The following is a 26,356-nucleotide window of genomic DNA, read 5'->3' as shown; positions in this document are numbered from 1 at the left end:
TAAAGACAGCAATATTTTACACAACACACCTGCACAACAAACATCACACCATACAGTATATATAAATAATAAACTTACTAAGACAGTTCATGCAGTATTAATTCTGTGGTAAATAACTTGTTATATGATGATGTCGCCACCATCTTAGGGTGCAGCTGGAAGGAAACGTTAGTTACATAGAAAAGATTGAGATAACAGTTTCTCTCTTAGATTTTCCTCCCATACTAGAACACTCTTATATGTTTACTCTCTCAGATGATTTAATTTTGGCGATCCTTCCACAATGAAAGACCATACTGTTATTGGTCCCACCTAGCGACAATGGCTTGTAAAAATGCCATCCTATTTCTATGGTCAGTGACCCATGTCCTTGCTCTTGCCCCGAATTCACGCTAGCATGGTGGCACTTACACCTCTCACGACTGTGTAAGCCCGTTATACTATATATACTTCTTCTGACCTATTTATATCATTTACAGCTCATCCCAAACACAAATCCAACACAGGCTGTAACATCATGGTAAGCAGTCATCAAGTGATGTGACAGCTCACCACTAGACTCAACCTAGAAACCAAAATACCCAGATTTGAATCTTGAACCCAAATCGAGTGTGGCTACCAACTTTACCACCATGAACTTTGTGATATAGACAGGAATGTGCAGAGCCAATAAAACTCCATTTCAATTTTCTATTTCTACCAACAGACCTTTTACCTTTAGATTGCAGCAGAGCAAGATTTGATTATCAGAAAGCTGTTTGCTCTCTTTCTCTTTCTGGCTGACAGAAGGAAGTATCATAGTTCTTTTATGTGCATGTGTGTGCGTATTTGAGCATATACTTAAATAATTACTCATCTGAAGTTGTCTGTAACCGCAGGTGTGATGAAGAGGATTGCCAAGTAAGCTGAAGGAAGCTTGCTGGTGTTTTTAGTGTTCTTGGAACTGATATAAAATGAAGAGATACTTTTATCACATTCATTAACTCTTCCTTTTAAATTATGTACAATTCCAGGAAAAATATGGAGATCTGTGATAATGTGCTTTTTTTGGCTATGAATTATTCTCCTTCACATTATCAAATGTAATATAGTTTTGGCAAGCACGTTCAGTGTGTCTGTCATGAAGCTGCATGTTTGTATTCATTTACTGTTGGACAGACAAACAATATGTAGTTATTATAAAAACAACGAAGAAATGTCATATTTTATTCCAATAAAAATTTTTTTTGCTGCTGAGGTGAGTGTAACCCAGCAATTATTGCAAAAATCCCTGATATAATAGTCTTATATGTTTAGATTAACAATTGACAATGGCCATGATGATTTCAAATAAAGAACATTCAAGCCATACCAACAGTAATCTCCACTTAGTCAAAGCAAAGACCGTCATCTACCTACCTTTGCATTCATAGCTTCTGGTGGAAACATTGAATGGTGATGATGTAATGATGGCTTTTCTTAATATGTACAGTATGCATGCCCCGTATGTAACATAATGAGATAAAGGAAAATAAACAAACTTCAACTTATAAAATAGAATAGTGCAGTGGCACTGTGTTTCTCTTTAACTCAGAAAAATACAATTAATTATTGCTACAACAAATAAAACATCAATACTGCGTGGAAAATTGGAGCATGTAGCAGAAGGAAAGCAAAGGTTATTACATGTTGGGAGAACAGTTTTACACCAGGATAAGATGAGCCTATTTCCCATGATCATAACTTTTGAAAGTCTTCCAGCAGTCAACTAAACTGACATTCAACCAGTTTTGTCTTAAGAAATTCTATGACATGCATAATATTTTAATAGCTTTGCTTGTTTTTAAATTTAATACTAATGTTATGGTGCATCTTTCTGGGCTGTTTTTAGAAGGTTATATTTCTGTTATTGTATCTCTGCAAAATTCTAAAATTATGTATATTAATGAAGCAGATCCCAGGTATGCTTTACTAGAGTAAAACTGGGAAATTTATGACATCTGAATTTTCGGCCTCTTCCTCCCTTTGTTTATATCTCTTGGCAGCAAATGGATCTGGTGTGAACTCTTTTGACTATTTTATGACCATACATTGTCTCATTGGATGAGCTTTGATCAATGACTAACTTTAGCTTTTCAGGGTATATCAGGATCAGCTTCAAACATAAAAAGAGAAGATTAGTATTTCTGTCACCCAGATTACACATCAATGTGTTTCTACTATTCCTTGTTTCACAGTTTTTGTAACTTTATTTTGTTTTATTACTGTATATAATTTTGAGTTTGCTATTAATAACTTGTGAATTATTGTATTGGTTATCTGGCTGCTATCATTGTAATTAGATGTAGCCCCTCTTTCTGTGGACACACACTAGAACTCTGTCTCTGAGATTCATGGTCTGAATGTTTCTGTCTGGTATGTACAGTATTCTTTAATAGTTATGCTTTGAATTACTTGTAACAAAAGTTAAGCTGCCTAGCCTCTGAGGAAAAGCACGCTAAGGATTAGCGTTTAGCCTCTGAGGAGGCATACGAAATAATATTTATGTAACACACGCTAAGATAGCTACTTAGCTCCTAAGGGTTCAAAATAGAGCACATGCTTTTTAAACAGTCTTAACCTCTGAAGTTACAGATAAAAAAAGAAACTATTAGCCATCGTTGTATTACTTTATAGGGGTATATTCATATGAACCCAAACTTTGAAAACAACAGTATGCCAAACAAACTCAGTTTTACAGTAACTTATAAGTTATAGGTATAGAACCTTAGAATGTCACAATTACCTAAATAATTTTTAAACTGTGAGTCTGTGTCTGTGTTTTTTAAGTGATACAGATGTTTAAGCAGCTGATTTTTGTCAGCTATTCAGTGCCACTTTCACCACCATCTGCAGTAGTTTATGATCTTGAATCAACCAGGTGCCATACCAGGATGGTATGCAGCAATAATGATACTCCTGTAGATGTTAGTGAGAACATTTTGAGAAATTCAAGCTCCTTTTCAGTCACTGATGAAGTAGAGTTACTGGTGAGCCTTCTTACCATTACCATACTTTAGTTAATCAATGATGGTCACTCTAAGAAATTATAAAACTGCTTACGCTCTTGACAGCATTACCACCAATGTAGATAAGAGTGTGGTCTGCTTCCTGCAGTCTATGGCCATCTCCGTCATATTAGGGCTAAACCTCGTCTCCTATAATGGTGGTGTCACAAACAAATGTAATGATGGATAGGTGTTGTTTCAGGACACATGTTCAGATGTAAAGAAGAAGTACAAAAGGGGTTTAGGCAGAGTACCTTGTGGAGTGCCTGTGTTGAGGGTCAACGTGATGTATGTGATGCTGCCAAGCCACATACTGTATGCAGGTGTCTGTTGAATAGGAAGTCTAAAATCATATTGCAGAAGGTGACACTTCGTTTTAAGTTGAGAACTTCAGTTATCAGTTGTGACATGTGGTATAGCGGGACCACAGCTCTCTTAGCAAAGGCCAGTTGTTTTAAATAAATAATCACCGTGCTCGCGGCGTTGCGAGGGGCGTGGTAGTGTGGCTGAAGCGGTTTCCAGGTGGATTCATGCTGCGGGCGTTTCTCACCTTAGTGCACAGGTGAGGGACGGTCTGCAGCGTAATTGTTCCCAGGAACTGTTGATTGCCACAGCTGCCACGTCCATTATATATAGAGAAGCCCGAGATGCTTAGGGAGGAGGGACAAAAGGACGAAACAGAAGGAAAGAACGAGGTTGCTGGAGAGTGAGGAGCAGGAGAGAGAGAGCTGGTGCGGGTGAGCGAGTGAATGCTCGCAGGCAGCTGAAGGGAAGCTTGGGTGTTAGGCCGACACCTGGGAGTCGTAGTAGTGATCGCTCACGCTGGGTGAGCTTGTAGCGGGAGTGACCAGTGAACAGAGGAAAGACTGTCTGCGTAAGGCCAGGACGGCAGCAGGAGTCGGGAGGCTTGGAGGAGAAGTTCTTGTCGTGAGCGTCCTGGTTGGCAAGGACTCCAGGTCTCAGGCCTGAGATGAGAGCGTTACCGAAGCCAGGATCGGGAGGCCTCCAGACCTGTGAAAGGGATAGACCAGGGGTCGGCAACCCACGGCTCTGGAGCCGCATGCGGCTCTTCAGCCTCCTTGTAATGGCTCCTTTTGGCCTTGACAAAAAAAAACAAAAAAACATGAAAATGAATAACGGCAATTTCTTAATTTAATTTGTATATAATATATGTAATATATATAATGTTTATTTACTACTACTACTGTTATACACTTTAACATCTAATTTTTATTTTTATTTATAATTTGTCAACTAAAATATGCGTCACATCTACGTCTATAGCCCTCGCCTTTACCTGCAGGTGGCTTCTGGAGTGTGCGACCCCTGCACTAACCATGAATAAATCCCAAAAATGAAAAATCCCAGAAGAGAACAGAGAGTTTAATTCTGCGTGGACAGAAGCATTTGCCTTCACCGCCAACGACGCTGGCTTACCGGTGTGCTTAATATGTGGCGATAAATTATCGAACAACAAAAAATGTAACGTTGAAAGACATTTTCGAAACAAGCACTCAGCATTCACTGAAAAATACCCAAGTGAAGATGAGCGAAAGAGAGCAATTTCGGAACTGCAACGGAAAGCTGAACACAGCAAACAAAAAAAGTGGATCACTTCTCCACAATCAACTACAGCTTCTAGTTTTGTGGCAGCTCAAGAGATCGTAAGGAGGGGTAAGCCGTTCACAGACGGAGAATACATGAAAGAATCGTTCATAAAAATATCAGAGCATCTATTCTCTGACTTTAAATGTTTTGGTGTTTGAGCGCATGATGACAGTGTTTGCCAGAGATGTACAGAAAGGTACACTCTCTCACTTCCCCTCCCTGAGAGAGTTCAAAGCAGTGAACATTCACATAAATTGTGATTATTTCCACCGTACAATTATTGCAATGCAAGCTGCATTTAGAGAAAGATTCAGTGAGTTCAGAAAGAAAAAAAACACTCTCTCCTTCCCTGGACATCGACCCATCCCTGCTGAACACATCCGCATTCACAGGAGTAAGTAAGCCCGATCTAGAAATTGAACTGGCCGCATAGCGGATAAAGATTTATGGGTGTCCAAGTTCAAATGCCTGACAGCGGATCTTGAAGAAGTCGCCCGTCAGAAGGCTACTCTCGCTAAAGAGCACAAATGGACTGATATTGAAAACCTCCCCAAACCCGACAAACTTGTTTTCAATACATGGAGTGCCATTCCCGAAACATATATGAACATGAAAAAATATGCATTTGGAGTCCTGTCCATCTTTGGCTCAACATACTTATGTGAGCAAGTTTTCTCAAGAATGAACTTCATAAAGTCCAAATATCTCTCCCACCTCACACATGAGCCTGCAGTCCTGTGTGAAGGTCAAAGTCACATCGTATAGCCCCGACATAGAACAACAACAACATTTATTTATATAGCACATTTTCATACAAAAAGTAGCTCAAAGTGCTAGAGATGATCTGCAGCAAACTTCAGAAACAGAAGTCACATTAAACAGGTGAGAACAATAGCATTTAATAGGCTAATATTTAAAAAAAAAAAAAAAACACATTTATTTCAGACCCGGAGCTGATGTAGGTTTTTTTGTATGTTCAGGTGCTTCAGTTGATTGCTGGCTGAGAGGGAAACCTGAAGAGGATGAGAGCACACTGAAATGGAATTTTATGTTTACTTTTTTAAAGCTGCTAAGCTACAGCTAAATGTTTTATTTATATTAAAGTGGGCTAGTTTTTATTTTAATTTTATACAGGTATAGGAAGGACTCAAATAGGCCTGCAGAGTTCAGTTAAATTTATTTCAAAGTAGGCCTACACATGCACACTGCACTTCTGTTTGTTGTATTCCGTTGTTGTAACATGTAAAATCTAAAAAAAGATTAAAACTTTTAAAAGTTTATAAGCTGTGTTATGTTTTGCGGCTCCAGACTATTTTTCTTTGGAGGAAGAGGGAGCAAAATGGCTCTTTTGATAGTGAAGGTTGCAGACCCCTGGGATAGACGGACAGCTGCAGACAGAGAGAGCGTCTCGCCTGCTGCAAGGCCCTAACAGGAGAAGCAGGTGAGACGCTAATGTACAAGAAGCACCGGGCTTGTCATTAGTTTTAAAAGACTGCTTCCAGCAACATTTTAAACTCAGCTTTTAAAGGATTGTTTTTTTCTATTTATTGTTTTAAACCTCCACGTTTGTCTTGTTTATGGATTGTTTATTTATTGAAGACTGAGCACTGCACTTTTGACACAGTTTGGATTTGATTTGTTTTAAATAAAAGCACTTTTGCACTTTATACCATCCCCTTGCTCTAGTGTTGTTGCCTCACTGTCTAGCTCATCTCAGTTATAACTATCGACAGTGTTGGGTTCAAGGGCTCCCGAACAGCGGATGGGAGCATGGAGCAGAACCCGCATCGTCACATGACACTACAGCAGTATTAAATGCTAACTGCTGTCAATAAATTGGACTCTGGTATAAAAGATTCTATGATATGCCAGGTGGGTATGGAATAAAATATTCTGTGGACTCTTTATGATGATATGCAGACTGGAGGCAATTTACACCCATTATCTGGAATGGTATGACAGTCCAGCAATATAAATATTTCAAAATTTTTAAGGTATTATTAAATAATTATTAATCTGCTGTAAAGTTTGTCGTTTTTGTCTTTTTTAACATAATATAAAATAGCATATTCATTTCAGCATTTCTCTTTCCACTCAAGAGATTTAATAAAATCCACAATCTGCTCTGAGGCGAGGTTGGCAGATCACGCTTACTTTTCAACATTTGTTTCAGCATTTACAGTCTGAACTGTTACATCTACCAACTAAACGTCATTTATTAGCAAATCTATAGACAGGAGTCTCTTATGCTCTGAATTCATGTTACACATACACAAATAGAACAGTCTGCTTAGAGAGAAATGTCATGCGCTGTAGAAAGCAACACCCAGTGCAGCTTTTTCTCTTAAATCACATTAAAAATGCACAGTTAATGAAGGGCCAAAGCTTTGCACGAGAGAACATTTTCTAAAGCTTTTGAAAATACACTTTGCGATAAAGAAAGTATTGCAATAAGAACAACTGATCCAATATCCCTGAAAATCAGAAGGGAAAAGAGGTAACCAAGTGAGTAAAAATGATTGAAATCAGAAATGATTTATTTCTCAAAAAAAAAAAAGTTTCACATGGGAAATGTCAGTTTTGGGTAAAATCACTATAGTTGTAGATGTAAGCAACTATGTATGCATTTTGGTAGACAATCGTACTAGCTCCAAAAGGTGTCCTGTAAAGCAAAGCTTTGTGTAACGTCTCTGGCAGAAAATCAGTAGTTCATGGACAGTGTGGAACTTACAACAGTTGATATAATGAATGTCCCCCCACATGCACAGTTAGGAATTGGAGATGGTAGCTATGCATGGTTTCTCATTGCCTACTTGGAAAATAGCACACTCAGACTTGAGTGACAATAATAGATGATAGGTAACAGGGGATACTTATATAAAAATCCACCTGGGTCATAAAAAAATCATAAATAAGATTTTTACTAAATGCCCTCTGGATCACTGGTTTTAATTTTTTCCAAGTAGAAGAGTAGCAGAGGTTAGTGCTAGACAGTTCCGTTCAAAACTGGAAAATTACAAACACAAACTTATTTTTTTAAGGAAGCAAAAAAAACTTGTAATCTGGAAAAACGTAAGAGTGAAAGCCAAGGCCAGGACTTCTTAATCAAACAGAAAACTTGAATAATTGAAAGAAAATGTGGTAGGGTCAGAATCTGGATTCCAAAAACTTTACTAATCATCTGCCAAATGTGTTTCTGCAAACTTCACTAATTACAGCAATACTTCAACAGGGAAACAGAAAAGAAATAAGGCATCCACCACCCAGGAGGAGATTGTTTCCAATAGACTCAGTCACACTCAGTAAGATGTGAAATGACGGCAGTCACCCAGGACAGGGTTTGGTTTTCTGCACAAACAAACGAAGTGTGAATAAAAAGTCAGTTGGCTGAGGCAAAGCAGACTGTGCAAGTAAGACACAGAGGATGGAGGTGGTGGGGTGTGCTAACCTGTCACTCAAACAGATATAAGCATAAAATATGAGCAAAATAAAAACCACAAAGCTGTCATTGCCTGCTCTAGCTAGCAACTGCACCATAACAAATGAGTCACTGAGAAATGACAAACTAACAAAAAACAACACATATGGTCCCTGAAACAATTAACAGTGGCCACCCAGCTAAAAAGGTGACTTGCACAAGAGGAGAGCTAGCCAGTGAAACCACGAAACAAATAAAAACATATTACAAAGAAGGGAGCAAAATAATAAACACGCCTTTGACCAAACACAAAAGCAAAAATCCCCTCTTTTCTCTTTCAGTGCTTATTTTCTCCAAGTTACTGTTCTGTGCTTAAAGCATAGCTCTTAAAAGATGGTATCTGTGATATCACATAAAAGTAGTTAACTATGTGTGACTGCATAGCAAAGCAATGACACCAAAGCATGTATGTTCCTGATGCAACATAATTATGTCACTGATGTGAAACATCGTTACTGCAACCAAAAAAGTCAAAAAAATAACAACACCAAAAGGAAAGAAATTATCACAAAACACACTAACAGTGTACTCTAAACAACATGGACACTTTACACCACTGCACAGTCACACTGTTCCTAACAAATGGAGGAGGCAACATCCACTGTTCCAGTCACAAGTCTTTCAAGATTATTATATGAATTTTGTCACTGTAAGCAGATTTGGTGGTCAGCAACACCTAAGGAGACACAAGACTCATCACAATCTGTGGCAGTTGGCATTCTTGACAGATGTTAAAATGAATACCACGAACAGAACCTGGCCCTTCTAAGCTATCAGCCTGAAAGCATTGATGAAGGTGTTGTTCAGTTAGTCCTCACAGCTTTTTAAGGTGCATTGTACTTCTAGCTGAGCAGCTACTGACTGTTAACTCTCAAAAACATAAGCACTTGCCCTGTGACTACTGACTCTTTATGATAAACTCAAACTGGTTTGATTTTGTCATAGCAAGTCAGACAGCACTAATGGCTGAGAGTGTTACACTATAAAATTAATGGTAAGAGGTGTGCTCTGTGACTGTTAACTTTCTGTGAAATTAAAATTATGCACGTAAAGGCTAAAACTGAAAATCATTGCAGAAGCTGTGATGTTTGACACTGGCTTAACCAGTATGCTTCCAAATACAAGTAATTTAACTACATTATGATTATGTTATGCTAGCAGGTTAGAACCACATATATTGCCTAATTATGTATTTTAGACTCATGCAGTGTGACTATTAAATGACTCACTTATTCTTTCTGAAGTTCTCCTTTCCATTACAGGACTACATATAGCTGATGAATATTCTGGCAGCACTGACAACCCTGGATACGATGCCAGTTAAGAACAGGGCAGAGTGACAAGTCAAACTTTTGGACAATTAAGGGTCATAACTTAATCTACTCTTTCAAAAATATGTTTGTGCTTAAAACATATTACAGAGTCAGAAAAATACATTTATTATGTTGTGTATAAAATACTTTAAATACAGATTCATAAGCTAGCAAATACAGAATAATTAGCTTGTTACTTAATAAGTACTGGCGTGAAACTGGAAAATGATAGGCCCAGATAGTGAGAGACAGTACAACACTGACAAGAGTAGAATGGCTATAGATGTTACACAGGATGGACAGTGGCTTCATTATAGGGTGTGCTTAAAAAATTAATCATCTGACAATACCATGAGGGATAATGCCCTTGCAGAATACTTGTAATCTTCCAGAAGGATGTTAGTTGACAGGGAGGTAAGACTGTGAGACACTAGGGGAAGCCTCTAAATTTCCCCATGATGGAGAAATGGAAGACTGCTGCACAGCCCATAGTGATTATATAACTCCGAGGCTGCCTTGCTAGACCTTCCCTTAAAAAGTCCCTTAGAGCTCACGACCTTTAACTCTTGGCATACCGTACAGCGCACACTAGACCAAAGATGTAACCCAATATGGGAGTTCAAAGGTCACTTCCTTCCAGTGCTTCAGGAGGATTTCATTTTGCAGGTCAGTTTGTGGCAGCTCTGTTTTGACTGGCAATGAGGTCACAACAGAAAGAGAAGAAAAGGGATAGTGCTTTGCAGTACTTTGGCAGTTGATACAATGCCTATAAAAATTATTTAACCCCTTGGAAGTTTTCAAATTTTATTGTTATACAACATGGAATAACAATGCATTTAATTTGGCCTTTATGTCACTGATCAACAGAAAAAGACTCCTTAACGTCCAGTTGAAAACAGATCTTTGTAAAGTGATACTAAATTAATTGCATACATAAAAAACATAATATTTGATTACATAAGTATTCACCCCCTTTATTGTGACAACCCTAAATCATCACTGGTGCAGCCAATTAGTTTAGAATTCACATAATTAGTTCAATGGAGGTTACCTGTCTGAGGTTTCAGAGGATTGTAGTATAAATGCACCTTATCACAACAATCCAACTTTTGCTAAGTCATTACACTTGACCCATCTCCATGAAAAGGTGACTGAATCACAATTCAGAGGATGGAGACAAGAAAATATCAAAGTCATTTAATATCTATTGGAACCCATTTAAATCAACATTCAGGAATGAAAAGGGTATGGCACAGCTGGAAATCTGTCGATAGCTGGCCATCCACAAACTGAGTGTGCAAGAAGAAGATGGCTAGTGAAAAAGGTCATCAAGAGACTTATTACAAATCTGAAGGAGTTGCAAGGTACAGTGCCCGTGATTTTAGAGACTGTGCAGTCGGCAGTCTCAATTATATGGAAGTGTGGCGAAGAGAATGCATCTATTAAAAAATGTGTGCATGGTATCTCGGCTAGAGTGTGCCAGAACGTGCATGGGAAGCTCTGAAGTCAGTCAGTTGGAAGGTTCAATGGTCTGAAGACACCAAAAAGGAACATTCTGATTATCACATTAAATGCCATGTTTGAGTAAGCCAAAATCTGCCACAATATCAAAACACAACATTCTCTTCACAAAGCATAGTAGCAATAGCACCATGCTATGGGAATGCTTCTCTGCAGCAGGATCTGTGTGGGTAGAGGGTAAAATCAATGCAGGAAAATTATGGGACATCCTGGTGGAAAAGTGGATACAGCCAGGACAAAAACTGTGCCTTAGGAGAACACTTAATTTCCATGAAGACAATAACTTCAAAACAATAATGTTAATGTCCTGGCGTGGCCGAGGCAGAGTCTAGATCTCAATCAACTAAGAATTTGTGCCTGGACATGAGAAAAGCTGTTCACTCCCAATGTGCCACCACAACCTGACAGTGCTTGAATAGTTTTGCAAAGAATAATGAGAAAAAATAGCAGTGTCTGGAAATGCAAAGTTGATAACAGACCTTTGCACATGGACTCAAGGCTGTCAAGGCTGCCAAAAGGGCAACTACTAAATACTGACTTGAAGGGGGTCAATATGTACATTACAGTAATCCCTCACTTATCGCGGGAGATAGGTTCCAAGGCCGACCGCGATAACTGAATTTCCGCGAAGTAGGGACACCATATTTATTTAATTATTTAACGTGTATTTGGACGTTTTTAAACCCTCCCTGTATTGTTTACAACCCACCCTCTACTCTATTAATAACAGGGACAACTGCTAAGCAATATGAAATCGGTAGATAAGTTTACACTTACTGTATAGCGAAGTACACGTAGCTATATATGACGTGATGATGGTGATGAATATGCTGCGCAGTAAAAATGATGACGATGAAGGTGATAATCCCCTGAATGCAGTAGCAAGAGCATGTTAATGCTGAATGAGTGAGATGAGACTTCCTGGTTAATGCAGCGCTCCGTCGCTGAACCAATCAGCAGCACACAGGAACTTAACTGCGTGCTCTGATTGGGTAGCTTCTCAGCCATCCGCTAATAGCATCTCTTGTATGAAATCAACTGGGCAAACCAACTGAGGAAGCAAATACCAGAAGTAAAAAGACCCATTGTCCGAAAGTGAACCGCGAAGTAGCGAGGGATTACTGTATACATTTTTTGTGTTTTATATTTGTAACTAGTTTAGATCACTTTGCAGATATTTGTTTTCTCTTTTTTTTTGTTGATCAGTGCCAAAAAAGCCAGTTGCAATTCAATGTTGTATAACAACAAAATTTGAAAACTTCCGAGGGGATAATTACTTTTTGTATGCACTATAAGTGGAGAGGCCATTTTACCAGACTATGAAAGATGAAGCCCATATACCCAAGCTTAGAGAAGCATTAAGCTATTTAATCATTTTTTAATTTTGTGTTTCAGTCCAGTAAATTTGGATTTCCTAGAAATATCCCCTGAATGGACCTATAACAACAGTGATCTTTGGTACAACTCCTTAACCCCTTCACCGCCCTCTGCCGGATATATCCGGCACCGCTGTTTTAATGCTAACGCCATACTGCCGGAATTATCCGGCACATTTGCCTGTGGTTATATGAATGCCTGGCAAGTAGTATAACTGCCGGTTTGGCGTGGGTATTATTACTACGTTGTATTTCAACAAGTCTGTGGTTGTTTTGGCCGGTCATGTGACGTGATTCGCATGTAACAGCTGTGAATATGGCGAAACGTAAACTGACTTCAAGTGAGGCTTTGCAGGCGATTTTGGACAGTTCTGATCATGATTGTAGCAGTTCTGAAGAAGATTTTAGTGACAGTGATGAGCAGCAACGTGCGCTGCATGATATTGTGAATGAAGACGCATCGGATGACGGCGCTGAGTGGGTGTATCCCCAGCATCTCAGCTGGGCTGCTGCCCGTGGTGAACTACCTTTTCTGCATTCGTTTGAGGGAACGTGTGGCTTTATTGTTGATGTAAACAATTACACTGCTGAGCAGTTTTATGAGCTGTTTGTGTCACCTGATTTGATTAGACATTTTGTTCATCAGACAAATCTGTATGCAGCACAGTTTATTGAGAAAAATCCCAATTTACCTCCACATTCCCGTGTTCGTGCTTGGTTTGACACTGATGAAAACGAAATGAAAAAATTCATTGGGATTTTGATGTTGATGGGAATAATCAGAAAACCAGATATTGAGATGTACTGGTCTACAGATCCTATGTATGCAACACCTATTTTTGCAGCTGTCATGACACGTAACCGATTCTCTTTGCTGCTGAAATTCTTTCATTTGAATGACAACAGAAACGAGCCAGATAAGAAAGATCCAAACCGCGACCACTTTTTCAAGCTACGTCCTTTGATTGATCATTTATTTGAAGCATTTCAGTTGCCCTACATGCCAGGACCGTCAGTTGCAGTTGATGAAAGTTTATTGTCGTGGAAGGGCCGCTTACAGTTTCGACAGTATCTACCATTGAAAAGGGCACGGTTTGGTATCAAGATGTTTTGCTTAGCTGAGAATTCAGGTTACATTTATAGATTTCGTGTATACACTGGCAACTTGCACAACATTAAGTGGTCAATACTGCTTGAATAAATGTAAAAAATGTAAAAAAAATGTAAAAAAGTAAAAAAACAAAAATTGTTCAGATTTCGCCTGGCTTGGGGAATATTTAGGGAGTTGGCGGTTAAAGGGTTAATTATGCTGAAACATGTGAAAATAAAAAATATATATATATTTTTTTTTCTATATAAAATCACATTTTCTTTATAAGAATGTGCAATGGAATGCAAAAAAATATATCAAGACAAACTGATTTACTTCACATATCTAATCCCTTACATAGCACCCTATTGCAAGTGTAACAACAGGTAGCGTTCTGGAAAGCTATGTTAAATCAAATTTAGTGCACTTATATAACTGTTATGATTAAACCTGCAAATGCAGTCAATTCTTCCTCCATATATTTTTTGTTAAATGGAATCAGTAAAAGTACTAGTCATCTAGTAGATCAGCACTCTAAAAGCCGTCGTAGAATTTAGAAAATAATTCATGCTCTTGATACATTTTAGTATTAGGCAAAAATGAGAGTACCAAATTGCACTCTAAACTGATTTTCTTTTACCATCAATGAAATTGCATTTTAGAAGTAACAGACATTGGCAAAAACTTTAGCAGAGAGCCATGTAGTGTGGTGTTCCAGTGCTTAAAGGTGACATTTATAAATTTTAAATCCAACCTCCTAACATTTAAATTAGTCTGCTTAATCTACCTACTGTCCAATTATTTTCATCACCTGATTTTCTCATCTTCATTTTATGTAGCTCTTTTTACAGGCAGCACAGCCACAAGACACTTTATGGAATTAATGAACAGTTGCTGACATGTCTCTTTCTAATTTGCTAACATTCCACATCTACTAAAGGGCAGAATAAACCTGGTATATTTAATATTAATATAATACTAACGGCATAACTGAAAAGCTATGTGGTGTATGAGTGGAAATTATAATTAATACATTACAGGACAAGCGAACCCCTGAATGATACTGGAACAGGAACTTATTGAATTGAATGTTAGAATGTCCAACCCAAAATGTATCAACGGTACCCAAGAAACAAAAAATGTCTTGCTATTCACTGGCAAAATATATACTACTGGTGCACTGAGGAGTTGGTAATGCCATAAGTATGGAGTAGTAGCACATAACAAATAAATGCTGCTACATACCATACAGCTGTGTGATGGAGGACCCAAAAAACACAACACAATGCAAGTAAATTTAAAAGAAAGATTTTATTTTCCTGAACTAAAACCAATATCCACCAATGAACACTGCCTACTTTGCTTTTGGTCTGTTTAATATACTAGCACCAGTACTGTCCTTTTAGGAATTAAAATTTAATTGTCTCTTTTGCCAATAAAAGTGATCATGGCAGTATTTGCTACACAAAGCAAAATTCATCAGATTATTGTCTTACTTCTCATGAGGAACAACTCTGTTGCAATCACTAAATTCAATTAAAGCCCACGCTTCAAGTTTTGCCAGAATATCAGATGACTCAAAGAGATCTGTCATTCTCAGTATGCTGGAAAATTCTAGCAGGAAACCTTCAGTAATAGTGAATATACCTCTGCTAATAATTTCTCCTTATATGAATTAGCATTCAAGAGGTTAAGATTAATAAAATGAGTCAGTCAATCAATCTCTGCATAAACCTAGTAATTAGTCAATATTTTAACACAGATATTGTTCTTTCATTTTTAAGAAAGAGTTTATTTTAGCATTATTTATGTGAGCAAGGAGCTTCAATCACTCCTTTAATTCCCCCAGGCTGAAATAATAATAATAATTAGGTTACTCATTTAAAGCACTGGACATTTAACTTCCTTCATCCCTACGATTTTAAAATGTTAAACTTGTTCAGGTCTTTAGAGCTATGGATGTCAGTTTTTACATTTAATTACTACAAGAGGCAAACACTTAACAATTGTGAAATAATTTTATTGAAGATAACATTTGTGCCTATCCGCATTTTATTTTCAAACCTGTAAGCTACAGTGCCATTTCAACCTATTTAATTCATAATCTTATAGATTTCTTGTGCCTGTTTGGTGCATTCATAAGTACGGTAAATGGTATCTAGAATACAGTATTGCCACTCTGTTAGTTTGAAGGCACCTTCAAGTTTATATTATATATATATATATATATATATATATATATATATATATATATATATATATATATTTAACAGATCAAACGATTATGGATGAAAGTTAGATGGGAATTTGTGATTTGAAGAACCAAAACTTAAAAAAAGGCCTGAATCCTTCAAAAAACATACACCAAAAACTCAAAAATGGAATGAGCCCATTTGATAGTTTCCTTATGGGAAAGGGAAACTATAAATCTCCTGGCTCAAGAAACAAAAAATTGATTCATTCAATTATTTTTTAGGAAATTCAAAGCAAAAAAAAAGGTAATTCCAAAAACAAAAGGTTAAAGAAGGAAACTAAGCAAATCAAAATCATATAAAAGGTAAAGACAAATCTATAATACCAAAATCACAAAATCAATAAGTAGTGTCAAAAAGCTAAAAATAGGCATCCAAACATAAAAATCTGAAGATATACAATTTCCAAAAAAGAAAGGGGTGAAAAACAACAAGGACAATAAAGCTTACTCCTCAGTCCTAGTCTGAATTATCACAGGTATTAATACACACAGGTTGCAACAACAGGACATACTGTAAAACAGTGATTTAAAAACAGAAAAACACTTAGTGAGAAACAGTTAAACCCAAAAAGAAAGATATTAATAAAGACATTTTCATTAAAGAAATACTCATCCTAACCCAAAATTGCAATTTTGTATGTTTCTTACCCTATGTACTTTGTTGAAGAGCAAACATCTCATGCTTTTTCTGTTCATGCAGAATGGACAGAAAAAAATTTATGATATAATAGACACCAATAGTAACTAATGCTTTACACTGACAAATGATATGAAAAACATCCATGGAAAAGAGAACAAAAATATCACGTTACTCGTGTCATATAATCCAACTGTCAGTTAACCTGTCATATGGTCAAAATTTGCAAAAACATATTCTTTTTTTGCTAAAATATTGTTAAATAGTTACTTCAAGAATAATCCCTGCACATTATAAACACAAAACTAAAGCCTCATGGGAATGACATTTTGAATTAAAAACCCACCCCTCTTCCTCATTCACTGGTCAAGAGTCATGTCTTTAATTCAAAAGCATAGCAATATGGGGGTGTGTTTTCCTGTTATGACATGCACTGATAATTTATAAGAAACTAGTTGTGCTACCCATCTATGGCAGGTTGAAATCTAAATAATCGACGTGAACCACATTTTTCATTTGATACAATGGTTGTTCTTTTGATCCGGTATACTATTATACACCTGATTCCTTTCCCTCATGATGACCCTCTTCAGACAGAGCAGCCCATTTTCACTGCCTCCTGCCATTCTTACAGTCAAAGTATTTTCCTATCGCATTGGCCTGATTTAGCAACTCTAGACTAGTTGAGTCAGGGCATTGGCTTTGGACGCGCACATCAATTTATCATTGTTTTCACTAATCCACTGCCCACCATGCGAACTTATCAGTCATTAGCATTAACGCTATAAACCTCATTCACTTGGCCCAACCAGGTGCAAGAAAGTCGTGACTATGCTGCTGTTGCTGATATACAATGTTGGTTACCAAAATAGGTGAATAAGGGAAAGTTTCTTATTTTTAGACCCAGATTTAGTATTTTTTGATTTTTTTGCCTTTTTTTTTTTCTTTTTCTTTTTAATCTTAGTAACTGGACAGATACATAGACACACACAGACACTTGTCCTTTTATTATGGTGGCTAAGCTGATTTCTGTCTGTCTGACAGTTACTCTCTGTTGGATGCACTAACCATTAACATTTGCAGAACACCATCTATTGGAATGTGTTGGGTAATGCATGTAGTAATAAAATGCATTGCATTTTTCATTCCAGCAAATCAGAAATATTATCAATGTTTTTATGAGTCCAATACCAAATGGAATAGAACACTGACAAATCAACACATGGATACACGGTAACATACACAGACACTTGTCCTTTAATTAAGGTGGACAATTTATAAAAAAACAACAAAATAAACAAAAAAAGAAACAGTCAATTTATGAAGTTGTGTCATATGTGATTATTTTAAACTGCTGTCACCTTATTGATGAGCAGGAAGCACAACGGCTTCAGAAATCTAAACTTCTGGAAATATTCAATGCTTGGAGATACAAAAAATGTGATCTCCTCTTCCAACGTCTTGTTAATGAATGCTAAAAACGCATATTTATATAATGCAAAAACACATATATTTTTATTTCTCCATACATTAATGTTTTTGTAAGAATCTGCAATGGAATAAAAACAAGTATCACGAAAAGTCGGTGTATTATACACAACACTATTGGAAGTACAACAAAAGATAGCTTTCTGTTAGGAGATAAACTATGGAGTATTAAAAAAAACAGTACTGCCATAGACAACAAAGTAGTAATAAACCTTGATTATACAGTATATGCCCATTGTTTCAAAGGCAGTATGACCAAAAACAGTAACTAAAAGTTGCAATATATTGACTCAGAGTGAAACAGTAAAAGTTTTAATAATAAGAATCAGATGATGAAATATAGTTACGGGACAAGCCAAAATCAGAACCAACAGTCAAGCTTATCAGTCATCAAGTTTAAACTGTAAACCAAAACTTGGGGCACCAAAAACAAGACTACAGTTCTAAAGCCGGGAAGTTAATTATCACCTAAAGGATCACACACTAAAATAGGGATTATGCATAAAACTCGTATGAGTACATGGCTGCCAGTTCTGACCTATAAACCCATCGCATTAACAACATCAGGTATCAAGACCTCCTCAACCATGACCAATGTACATGGGAGCTGTATCTTGACTATCAGACTCACACAATGGCGGCGCCAACATACAAAACACGATGGTGTTGCAGCATACAGCTATACATTTTTTTTTCTACTTTCTGAAAAATGTCTCATAGGGGAAAAAAATTATTTTCACAATCCTTAGATTCCAAAACCCACAAAAAATAACCAAAACTGCTGATCATAATGCAAGTGTTGATGTAACTTGTTGGCTTCATGTGCAAGTAAGTATTAATCAGCAATTATTTAACAATTATCAATTCCGAAAAGCTAAAAATGCAAATACTCCTCCTAGGCACCTGTTTCATGTGAGACTTCATGTTTGTGTAATATATCACTTAATCTTTAGCTATCTGCCTATTTATCTGAAAAACACATTAGGCTACCTCATAGGTTTACAGCCCTGATCCATAATGAAACCAGCTCAATCCACAACATTCATTTGGGCTCCCTTTTAATTCAATGTCTTCATTTTACACACAGTCTGAAAAGGATGTGCTGTTTCTCAAAAATCCATGTGTAAGTAGCTAGTTTAATCGGTTTATATTATTTGCTCTCACATAAACTATTTTATTACTCATAATTATTATATATAGGTACATCATTTGTTTTTTTCTCAAACTGCATGAACCTCCAGACAAAGTTGCAACTTTCTATGATTCTAGATTTTATGGATTTCGGATATTAGAGAAAAGGACATAAACCTTAGGAGAGGTTGAAATTGGTTTAAATAGAATAGATTTAAAGTTAGCAATTTCAAAAACATGATTAACATAAACTTAATTTAATATTATCTACTATATAACAAAGCACCAAAGCTTGTCCAGTTTTCCTCCAAGCAATCAGATTGGTCAGTTTGGCTTTGCTAATGCAATCAAAAGAGGAAGTGCAAGTATGGAACACTCAAGGAGGAGCAAACGTGTAGGAGACTTGCGGAGAGGCGTCTTCAAAGACTGAAAAGCAGGCTTTACAGGAACACGTTCGAGAGAGGGAACGTCAGTCAAGAGCAGTTCAGACACACAAGGATACCAAGGAAAGGTGCTGAAGGAACACTTACGGTGATATCAAAAAGGTATCAAATACTTTAAAATGTATTCTATTAACTGTCTTTGACAGGTAACGTGGCTACTTAAAATAAAACATAATTATTAACAAATAGTTTAGAGTAAGGCAGCTTCCAAGTTTTTGTCAATAATACAGCTGAAGTGGCAGTTATTCAACCTGCTGCCCACTGCCCTAAAATAAAGTCTTTGCTACATTCAGTTACATAAATTCATCCATGTCTACTAAACCACATGAAGATCATTACCAAAATGTGTAATATTTTACTCAACTTTATACTTTTTTCATTTATTTTACTATAAATCAAATTCTTATATACTCTAACAGTCCACCTAGAAAAAAAGTAATCCTCATTGTTAAATGACAAATTTTAGTGACTTACTTTTATTTTTAACAGATACCTACAGCATTAAATGATGAAGCTCCCTTGTAAAAGGATTTGAAAAATACTAAAACTGAAATATAATCTAACAAAAAAAATGATAATAGTCACACTCACAAGCCATGAAAATATTAAAGGCCTGAGGCCAAGATTGAACAACAATTTGCTGTGTCATGGTTACAGCTTATTACTTCCTATCAAACTGATTTGGCACGAGTTCTAACAATTTAAAGCAAATGTCTTAAGCACTTTACTGGATTGGTATCTGAGAGTGACGGGGGCAAATTAACTATACATTTCTTCCAAAAACTAAATTATAGTAGTGCTGAATAGTAAATTAGTTTAATTGGAAATAATAAAAAAAGAAAGGTTCGAAGAATATAAAACTTTACTGTGGTGATCAAAAAATCCATCCATCCATTTTCCAACCCGCTGAATCTGAACATAGGGTCATGGGGGTCTGCTGGAGCCAGTCCCAGCCAACACAGGGCACAAGGCAAGGAACCAATCCTGGGCAGGGTGCCAACCCACCGCAGGACACACACAAACACACCCACACACCAGGGCCAATTTAGAATCACCAATCCACCTAACCTGAATGTCTTTGGACTGTGGGAGGAAACCGGAGCGCCCAGAGGAAACCCACGCAGACACGGGGAGAACATACAAACTCCACGCAGGGAGGACCCGGGAAGTGAACCCAGGTCTCCTAACTGCGAGGCAGCAGCGCTACCACTGCGCAACCGTGCCGCCCTGATCAAAAAATAGAAAAGCTTAATACCATGTTATGTTTGGGTGAATCTACAAACCATTACCATTCTGAACCAGCGTATACCATTATAAAAAGTTAAAGACTACCCTACCAAAATCAAAGTAAAGTAAACAATTATATTTGGATAAGTTGCTCGTCCATCATACAGGTCACTTACACACATTCTGTAAACCCACACCTACCAATTTAGCTAATTGCATATTTTTTGAAAATGGAAAAAAAAGCCCACACAAACACAAGTAAAATACAAAGTGTACAGTGTCTGGCCTGGGATATGAAACCAGGCTTCTGGAGCTTTAATGAAGCAGCACTGAGCTTTGCTCTACCATGCTTTCCAGTAGATTTACCAATACAGTTCAACTGGTTACACACACTGTACACAATAGAATGTCTTTTTATCATAAGTGACACTTTCTCACATTTTCGACTTATTCCTTTTAAAAGTTACCTCTTCATATTTGCCATTACTTTTGTTTTTCCTGTACCGATTATTTTCAGCTTACTGCTTAGCACTTAAAGCTGGTCGCTTTAACCCAGGCATCCTGGGTTCATAGTCATATATCTGAAGTCAATTCATTGTTCTAAAGGCCTTTTCTCTGTATTAGGCTACATTCTCATTTTTAAGCTTGCAGTGTGCTATACTGAATAAGACACTTTGGTTTCTACATGTAACTCACTGCACCTACCTGATATCATCCAAATATATATAACTAGCTGTAAAAAGCCCAGGGTCCTAGAAACTATTGAAATCATCAGAAAAAAAATTGAAATGTAGAGATGTCAGGTTTGAAAGGAACTACTCCGGGCATCTCTCTCCTAGGAGGATTCATTTTGCCGACGTGCTTGCATCGCTTAAGCATTAGCAGCAGGAGGAAAAGTAAAAGGGATACTGTTTTGACGATGTTAGCGGCTAAGCGACTTTGTCTTTCTTTGGAGATTTCATTTTGCAGACATGCTTGCCTTGCTTGTGTATTAGCGGTGGGAGGAAAAGTAAAAGGGATACCATTTTGCGGATGTTAGCTGCTAAGCGACTTTGTCTTTCTTCTGAGTTTTCGTTTTGCTGATGTGCTTGCCTTACTTGTGTTATTAGTGGCTAAGCGAGTTTTTTGTTTCCTCGGAGATGGAGCCCTTACCCGACTCCGCCTCTCACTTCCAGGCCAGACAAACACACACACTTCCATGCGTAGACGTTTATATATAAATAATAACAGTATATGCTCCAAAGTATTGTATTTTTTAAGTATTTAAGTAATACTGTTTTTAAAGTTTCTTGTATTTTTAAAGAAATTAACCACCAACTAACCCAATAACTTTAATCTGCAATTTCTCTGTCCTAGGTATGATGTTGATCTGCATCTAGCCCGCCATTAGGTCCTCCAACTTGCAGGCACTCCAGCTGCTGTAAAAAAAACCTCACACTGTTCATTGTGGAGCTGAGGTGTCACCCATTGCATGGCTGCCCTCAGATCTCAATCCAGGTGGTTCGTCATGTGGTGGGTGTGGCAATGCGCTGTAATCAGTGTGTGCTCACAAACTCTCCTCTCCTCCTCCTAACCCAATAACTGCAGTGAGCTAATGGTGAATTAATTTCAAATGTTAAGCCAACAATTCAACATTTTTTTTCTTGAGCTTCTGTAAAGTTTTTATTTCCCTCTTGGGGACAAATATAGTGTACAGTATCTCTCAGTGTGTTTTTGGATCGATAGTTAACCCCCTGATTAGAAACTTGATCTTATTGTGAAGTTTTACAGTGGCAAAGTTAGTTATGCTCTTTTTTCACTTTTACTGATTTTATTGTTAATAATTGTTTGCTGCTAGAATTTGCCTACTTCCTCCCTTTGTGATGATCTTTTATATGCTTATATGGTGTGAGTATGATCAATGCTGGTTTTGTAATACATTCATTAATTTCTATACTGTTTTTAGAAAATCATTTTTATTTTTATTTCACCTATCAATATTGCCACTGGCTTCATTTCAGTTCTCCGCTTGACAGTCCCAAAGCAAGTCCTGAATAGTTCCAAAAATACATACTAGAAGGGGAAACAACGTCAAAAGAGCCCAGCTAATAACACAATGGCCACATAGAATCTTTATAAATAAAAAGATTTATTAATACAGTAATTTCCTGTAGCACAAAAATCAGCTGCAAGGAGCAAAAAGAGTTCCCTAAACAATAAAGGCAATCTAGTAGCAAACCAATTCCCAATACAATAATAAGATGGCAAAGTCAAAAAATGCAGCAAAGAGGTAAAAAACCCAGTAATGCACAAAACACAAGAAATAATCACAAATGCAAGAACTTACCACCCTCAAACACATTTGAATGAACCACAAGGGACTGGGGGTTGCTTCTTTATGGGACTGGCAACAGTCCCTTATGGTGGGCAGACGGCCCTGTCTCTTGGGGAACCAACCACAAAACACAAGGAATATAACACAGGCATAGGGAATATAGCAAATAACACACAAAAATAACACAAACATAAATCAAAGACTTAAAAATGAACAAAAAAGACACAAAACAAGAATATGAACCATAGCCAGGAGAGGAACCCTGCCTGAAATCTAATCATTTCTAGGTGTGTGGCTACATAAGTAAGCCTTGGAGATAATGGAAGTCATTTTAAGGGGAGACTGCATGTCAGGGTCATGTCTGAACTTTGTTTAATAGCTGTCTTGTGAGAGAAAATATTAAAATATATTAAAGAATATTAAAGAGAGTTTCAGGTTTTGAACCATTGCCCAATCAGTAATTTTGAATGGTGATCTAATCCTCAAAACAAAGCCAAAAAAAATGTAATCATTTAGTGGAACTGGAACTGCAGTCTATTTTACTTCACTTGTGACTTAATTTGCCACTTGCCTATTACTTTACTGTGTTGTATCGATTAATTTTTTATGGAAATTTAAATGGGTATGACAGCCACAAATATTCTATTATAGTGAATAAAGATTTAATGAATGCTCTCACAGTCTATTTAAATTGATTTTTGTTTCCAAAACATAACGTTAAAACGTATTCTTTATACTATATATGTAATTCCTCTTCATTTTTAAACCTTTCTAGAAATTAACTCCATAAATGTTTATTTCTAAACTCTGTTAACAGTCTGTATATACGTGTTTAATAATCTTTAAGAGTTTTACTTATTAAACAAATAACAATATGCTTCATTCAGTGGTGCTATGGTTGGTATTGTATGTCAAGGTCTTCAGTGTTTCTGTCCAAACAATTGTGTACACCAGGGGTGCCCAATACGTCGATTGTGATAGACTGGTAGATCGGAAAGGTAGTGCAGGTAGATTGCGTTGCATTGAAAAAAATGTTTTTTTAAATGTTACTTTATCATATATCCTCCCTATGGCGTTTGCCACTTGATTGACACACAGGGCGGCCAGTCTGAGATCTCTTTTCTTCTAACACACTGGTCATCCTGCCCACACGACCAAACGCGCAAGCTACTGCAAAACTCTGGCTATCTAAGTGATCTAGTTAGCCTTCCAATTTATATCGACTAAAGAAGGGATTTAAAAAAAATTGTTGGTTATGGGCTGGATGTGGAATTGGAAGAGGATTTTTTTTTCTCACAATGTCAAAATCGAAGTGCGTTTGTCTGATCTGTCAATCTTTCATTACAATTCCAAAGAAGGAAAATGTGGAAAGGCACTTTCGAACTGTTCATAAAAACTATGAAACTGACTTCCTTCCGAAAAGCGATCTGAGAAAGAGAAAGGAGAGGGAACTAAAATCACAGTTAATCGGACAGCCGTCATTTTTCACTCGGCTGAATTCAAAAGCAAAGGCAGACACACCGAACCATCGTTCCGGGTGAGTCACTCGATCATTAAGCATAAGAAGTCCAAGATGGAGAGATGATAAAAGAGGCCTTCGTTGAGGCAGATGGCTAGGGAGAAATTCCTGCTGAGATTTCGAGACCCCTGGCCGGAGAAAAAGGAGTTTCTCCTTGTCATTAAACATGCAGAATACAAGCAACTTAATAATGATCAATGGCTGCTAGACTTGGTATTTTTTTTCCGATCTGACCAACATGTTGAATGAGCTTAATTTACAGCTGCAAGGAAAAGAGAAAACCATGGTCAATATGATTAGCTCAGTTAATGCTTTCTAACGAAAAATGCAACATCTGTCCTCAAAGCTGCAGCGCCTTGATTTGGGGAACATCCAAAACCTCGCGTCAGAGCTGGAGACGCAATGGAAGGCGTGTGTGCAACTTGACAGCATACGCTACACAGAGCAGATTGAAAATTGTCTGTCAGACTTTGACAGACGTTTTCAAGACTCAGCTTTACTTGAGCCAATCGCTACATTTAAGTGCTATCCATTTAGAGAAGATGTTGAGGGTGATTCAGCCGCATCAAAAATTACAACACTGTTTTACCTAAAACTCCTCTACAGTGGAGGATGAGATTTTGACACTACAGGATGACATTCAGCTGAAGTCTGGGGCTCATGGACAGTTTTGGAACTTACTCACAGAGGAAAAGTACCCAGACATGAGGAAATGTGCTACCTCCTTGACTGCATTATTCGGCTGTACTTATTTATGCGAGTCAGCCTTTTCCCACATGAAGATTATTAAATCCAAATACTGTAGTGACCATAAATTAATTGAACTGTTATTGTGCCATAAGGGTTATTCAGTTATGCAAGATATGGCAACATATATTTTATGTATAAAGTATACTCAGTATATATATATATATATATATATATATATATATATATATATATATATATATATATATATATATATATATATATATATATAATCGTTTTTAATGTAGGTAGATCATTTTGACCTGGTCATTTTAAAAGTAGCTTGCAAGCCAAAAAAGTGTGAGCACCCCTGGTGTACATAGTTCTTTAAAAATGTACAAGCAGCTTCTCGATCCCTTTCAACTGCATTCAAGTGCAACATAATACAGTGCACATTATGTTTGGAAACTTCAATGTAGAAATTAAAAGGTACAAATGTGAAGGTGTTCATGGCTGAGAGTTTGAATATTTGCTCCACTTATAGAACTTTCATCCTGTGATATATTCTTGATTCATATGGCAGCACTAAATCATTAACACCATTCTTTAATCTCCTCTCTAAGCTCACGGTAATTCCCTATTGCATGTTTTGTATGTAGGTGGTACATAAAGTAGGATGGGGTTTAGCAAAACTAAATTTAAACATAGAAGTAGTTAGTTCTAATATATGTTACTTACATTTTTAATAATATTTTTAAAATTATTATTGTTTTACCATGTTAGTAACAGTGCATTGTTTGCATTATGAAAACTGTTTTTAAGCAAATGTCCTTTATGTCAAATCTTTAACCATCCTCTTTCATGCTCATCTCTAATTCTTGTCACGTGCAGAGCCACACTTTAAATCATGTATTGATTATCACTAATCACACCATTCAGTAAAACTAGAAGATTTTTCAAAAAAAATCATGCCAGCACTCAATTAGCAAGGACAACTGCAGCCTCAGAAAGCAATGTGTTTATAAGGTAAGTAACATGAACGTTTTAATGCCAAAGACGATTTGTACAAACATAACATAAAAATACCTTGTACCATCAAAACTGTCTCTCATGAGAGTTACAAGGAGCCACTAACTAATGATCTTCATCTTTAGCTGTGGTACAAATAAAACAATACCCACCTAAGCAGTACTGTACTGTTTATATATAGTAAGTGGCAAATAGCATGAAATGTCTTATATGGA

At 36.9% G+C, this 26,356-nt stretch overlaps 1 protein-coding gene and 1 long non-coding RNA gene across 3 annotated transcripts in view; one reads left to right on the top strand and one right to left on the bottom strand.

The window, feature by feature from the left end:
• gabrg2 (gamma-aminobutyric acid type A receptor subunit gamma2) overlaps positions 1-26,356 on the bottom strand; it is a 175,973-nt gene that overhangs the window by 136,711 nt on the left and 12,906 nt on the right. The window lies entirely within an intron of this gene.
• Positions 23,958-25,003, top strand: LOC127529702 (uncharacterized). Its single transcript, XR_007936325.1, has 2 exons — positions 23,958-24,368; positions 24,817-25,003. It is a non-coding gene; the product is annotated as an uncharacterized LOC127529702 (long non-coding RNA).

The sequence above is a fragment of the Erpetoichthys calabaricus genome, chromosome 11 (assembly GCF_900747795.2).
Source record: "Erpetoichthys calabaricus chromosome 11, fErpCal1.3, whole genome shotgun sequence".
NCBI classification, from domain to species: Eukaryota; Metazoa; Chordata; class Cladistia; order Polypteriformes; family Polypteridae; genus Erpetoichthys; species Erpetoichthys calabaricus.
This window is presented reverse-complemented; position numbering and strand designations above follow the sequence as displayed.